Source organism: Nannobrachium achirus, assembly GCF_963921795.1.
Source record: "Nannobrachium achirus genome assembly, chromosome: 5".
In the NCBI taxonomy this organism is placed as follows: Eukaryota; Metazoa; Chordata; class Actinopteri; order Myctophiformes; family Myctophidae; genus Nannobrachium; species Nannobrachium achirus.
In genome coordinates, this window is record NC_137814.1 from 22,256,905 (window position 1) to 22,262,514 (window position 5,610).

Below are 5,610 nucleotides of genomic sequence, written 5' to 3' on the forward strand. Positions count from 1 at the left end.
TCAATTAAAGGATTGTCTCTCTTAAGAAATAATCCCCCCCAGGGACGTGCTGGCTATTGGGAAAAGGGGGACAACTCCCGAACGTCCGGTTCATTCCCGGCCGGTCCAGGCCGGCCATTAGGAAAAAATAAATAAAAAATGTCGGCCTTCGTTCCATTTTGGGGGCTTGGCGGCCAACAAAGTAAATCGTCACTGTCAGGCAGAAACCTCGTATCTCCAAGTTTCAAATTTGTAGATTTCTTCGCGAAGCAAAGCCCTGCTTCATCATACAAGGCCGTCGCACAAAAGTAGTGAAAACAGCCGATCTACAAGCACACAACGCCTCGCGGTGCGAGGCGTTGTGTGCTTGTAGATCGTCTGTTTTCACTAGTTTAAATCATTTTTAAAATGATGAATACAAAACAAACGGTTTTGGACATATAAGGTTTCCACCCGACAATGACGAAATATAACTCATGTACAGTAATTGGCCCACTGGCTTGTCACTTGTCATGTCATCTGAAATGGCAAATCTTTGAGTAGCAGCAGCGCTATAGAGAGAGATCTCTCTCTATAGCGCGCAATGAGGGCCTCTCCAACTCTTTTTCCCGGGCTGAATCAGGGGCCCAGCACGTCCCTGATCCCCCCTGATCAGAATGCCATGGACTATCACTATAGGCCTACTGTAACCAAGTGAAAATGAACCGTAGCCTCTGGAAAGTAATTCACCACAGACAGATTTATTTTGCAGTCAGCTTTACAACATGGACATTTTGAACATGATTTTTGGACACCAGAACGCATGTGATTACATGACAAACTGTATATACCATCTTACAGGTCCAACACAAGTTTTGGTCGTTGATTATACACATATTGGATCTACATTTTATATCAGGGGTCTTCAACATTTTCAGGCCAGCTAGGGACCTCTTAGCTGAGAGAGAGAGATGAAGCAGGGACCCCACACAACCCATAGATACCTTTAGTTTCATCGTTTGGCAGCACAATCATGTATTTTGGGTTCATCTGAATTTGTGTTTTCAGATATTTAACCACTTGAACCGTCAATACTTAATAAACCTGACCTATCTCTCTACACTTAGTCTGCTCTTTTCCCCCTCCACACCAAACCTCTTTGACGAAAATAGGCAATCTACAAGCTCACAACGCCTCGCAGCGCTAGGCGCTGTGAGCTTGTAGATCGGCTATTTCTGGCTAAAGTTCTCAGAATATGGACGCTGGTTAAAGTAAAAAAGGAGAAAAAAACAACAAAGATTTGGAGGACCTCCTGTAGTAACTCTGAGGACCCCCTAGGGGTCCCGGACCCTACCTGTTGAAGACCCCTGCTTTATATCCTCATCACATGTTTTCACACACACACATGCTCTTAGATTCTCTCTCTTTGACACACGCACGCACGCACACTCACTCACTCACTCACACATACGCACAGCACACACACACACACACACACACACACACATGCAAGCTTATTATGCATATGCAGTCTCTTGTGGACATAGTTTCATTTGTCACACTGAAAGTACACAAACAGGAATATACTGTACTACAAAATCACAGTCACAAATATTACAGGTCTTCATCATATATCAAGATCATATGTACAGTATATATAGACACACGCACGCATGTACGCACGCACGCACACACACAATTAAGAAGAGACATCATTTGTACGCAATGGCAACTGATAGCAGGCAAAGATTAAGAGCAGCTGAGCAACAATGGTACATTCAGAATTCCATGGAGGTCAATAGAATCCATACACACTGAACACTCATAATACTACAACACAACACAGACTCAACAGGCAAAGTGCCAAAGAAAAATCCATGTAACAACCAGAAGGAGAAAGGATACGCTTACATTTAAGCAAAACATCTCAAGAGACTTATATTTGACATGTAGGCTACTGTATACAACAACAAAAAAAAACATTGTATGTTTGTATTTTTTTTACCAGAACATAGCCTATATGAGTGTTTGTCTCTCATCAGTAACACAAAGATATGAGCCTGCATTTTCAGGTCAGCCAGAATACAAAATCGAAATAACTTATTTGTGACAATTGATACAAAAAAGTCAAAGAAAATTAAACAGGTGGACCATGCCAAACTAGCTCTTCAACTCCCCCTCCCCCAAGACAGCAAACGAGTGACCAAACACATACAAAGAGTCACGACGCAAATCTACATCAGTCAAAACAGCTCCCATCCCTGTATCCCTCCTCTCAGGGCTTTCATGTTCACCATCACACTCACACTGCTAAGAAAACAAAATGCAAAAAAAACAACAAATCTTACAATTCGCTGCCACCGTGTGGCGAACAGAGGTTATAGCACACACAAGAGGAAGGGAGCTCCTATTGTTATTTTTCTCACAGACAGTAACAGCTTTGAGACATGGTCGTTTTCCAATCTGAGCCACTACTAATGGACCCAGAGTGACGGCTGGTGATAGAACACATACATTACAGCAGGGGTCTTCAACGTTTTCAGACCAAGGACCCCTTATAGCTGAGAGAGAGAGATGAAGCAGGGACCCCCTATGTGTGATGCAGATTTTCATCGATTTCCTAGATAGAAACATAGACTTGTTTGACAGCACTGTCATCAGTCTATGTTGGATTCGTTTTTAGTTAACTTGACCTTGCACTCTGTACTTGGTCTGCTCTTTTTTTTACCTCTACACCAAACCTATTTTTTGCTGCGAGGCGTTGAGAGCTTGTAGATCGGCTATTTTTGGCTAAAGTTCCCATCAGAATAGGGATGCGAGGGTTCAAGTTGTTAATTTAAAATCACAAAGATTTGGCGGCCGCCCCTGTAGTAACTCTGAGGACCCCCTTAGGGGTCCCGGACCCCCTGTTGAAGACCCCTGCATTACAGCAACAAGCAGCAGCAAGGTTCCCCCCCACCCCATTTTTTTCAACAGCAACCTCATGTCATCTCTTGCAGGCACACAGCACAATTTTTTTAAGCAATGCATCATGCCAGTATGGAGCCCAATTTATGCTTCATTGTGTGATGGTGTGTCGCACACAAAAAATAGCTGATTTGATGCGCTGCATATTTCCTAAGGGAGGACATAATACTACATGGTATTTGCAGGGCACAAGAGGTGCAGATTCCCTCACCAAATGTTGGGGTTGGCATCTAAAGAAGACTCAAAATGTAACTGTTTTTTTGCGGTAATCGAATTATTCAGTGGCCACTCTGTAACCCTCGTTAACTGACTTGCTTCCTTTATCTCGCAACTACTTGTATCTGTTCCTATTATAGCACTTAAATGTTGCATTCTCTTTCTTCACCTTCTATGTATGACTCCACACGACACTACTAAAACATCTTGAGACATTCTCTGTGCTTGGTTGGGTGCGACCATAGACTGTAAAATATATGGGTTAGCGTCCACTGGTTTCTACAGACCATTTTGAAGTCACTTTTTCTGCGAATTGAAATCCGCCATCTTTGAACATCCGGTCCCAAAAGGAAACCGGAAACGACTACTGGTGGCTGCAACCGTAGCGAGGGCTGGTCTTCACTCGGTAGACCCAGTAAAAGACCAAGAAACATACGCTACTTTATCATTCATTTGAAGGTTGTTTCAACGCTAAATGTTAATAACAGTGACATTGACTGTGTCAATTACGGTATGTCTTATTAAAGGGATATTCCTCTTTAAAAGAAACTCTGCCTTGCATGAGTCTGCCTCCCCAGGCTCAGGGCCTCTCCACATACACACCCATTGTAACTTCAAACTCCATTTTAACCATGATAGATTCATTAAAAACACATTATTTTTTCTGGGGACTCATACTACCCTCCTAATACGTGAGCAGGCCCTGTTCTTTCGATAACTTTTTTCATTTATGTTTAATCATTTTGTTTTGTATTTAATTTTTCTCATTTTCCCAAAGAATTATTAAAAATAAATGAAAAAGGTTATTGAGAAAACACAAGCCTGCTCACGTATTAGGAGGGTAGTATGATTCACCAGAAAAGAATAATGGGTGTTTTTAATGAATCTATCATGGTTAAAATGGAGTTTGAAGTTACAATGGGTGTGTGTGTGGAGAGGAACTGGGCCTGGGGGGCAGATAACATTTACATCAAATATCTAAATATTTAATGAAGTAAATCAAAAACTGTTCAGAGTGTTCATAAAAGCCTGATTAGATGATAAAGTGACCAAAAGTTTTTTTTTTTTTTGAAAGTGGAATCTCCCTTTAACACTGTATATTGCCTTGAAACGTAACCGCAAGATGTGTGTTGTTGTCGTCCCAACGTTGACACACTCAGACGGAGTGCATGTCTATTATTCTTGCTAAGTCTGCAAAGGGAGTGTATTGTCTCGTTGGTAGTATCCAGGGGCGTCACAAGGGCTAGGAAAGTGGGACTGAGTTACCAGGGCCCAAGGTGGAGGGGCCCTAGTAACTTTAGCTATTGAAAAATAGCAGATATACAAGCTCACAGCGCGGCACCGAGTGCCGCGCTGCGAGCTTGTAGATCTGCTATTTTTGAAAAGTCGTGAAAATGTGCGCAAATCTTTTAATATATGTATTTTTTTAAGTGAACATTTGTACCTCAAATTTTGCTTCTGGGGGGTCCCTGCCTGGAACAAAATATTTTGAGATGGGGGGGGGGGGGGGGGGGGGGGGTCCTTCACATGAAAAAGTTTGAGCATCACCGACATGGAAACATAGGTTTCTTGGCACACATTTTCACGATTTTTCAAAAATAGCAGATCTACAAGCTCGCAGCGCGGCACTCGGTGCCGCGCTGTGAGCTTGTATATCTGCTATTTTTCAATAGTTAACATTCATGGGGGGCCCGCAGTGAATCCTTGTACCCAGGGCCCAGAATTTGGTGTGACGCCCCTGGTAGTATCTTGTGTAGTTATGCCTCATCTCAGCAAGGTGATAATGACAACATTATGTCTAGGGTTTTCTCCACATTGCTTGCTAATTGTTTCTCCACAGAAACAGAGGTGAAATTGCGCCAGACTTTGCCCACTGCCACCTACATTTGTGGAACTCTCACCACTCTCCGTGCAAGCAGTGGAGTTAACGTCAATTGATAATAAAGTCATACATCTGTCAGAGCACTATCACTTACAATATATACAAGAAAATGAGTACAAAATGAATGGATGATAAATTAAGATACATCCCAACTGGCTCAAGAGCATCACCATCTTTTCAGCTTATAAAGATACTGTAATACATTCTTTGTTTTCATGAATGGACATACTATTGACTGTACAAAAAAATATATAAATATCATTATCATGGATAAATCCTTCGGTGTACATATTTTCTGATCTATTTTTCTGCAGTAACTGATTGATTCACCCCCTTCAAGAATCTGTAGAGTTTGCAAATGTTCTTCTTTCATAAAGAAAAAGTAAAAAATGGTACAGGGAGACGTTAGGTTACACCCCACGATTGTCGAGAGCTATCACATTAAAGCATTTAGTGTAAATTGTACAATATGTGATGTTTGTGTTTCTATTTATTTTATTTTGTTGACGTGTTGTTTCAGTTCCACGCTTAATAAGTCAAATCAAAATGGTTTTATTTGTTTTTTAAATGAATAAATATTATAGGAA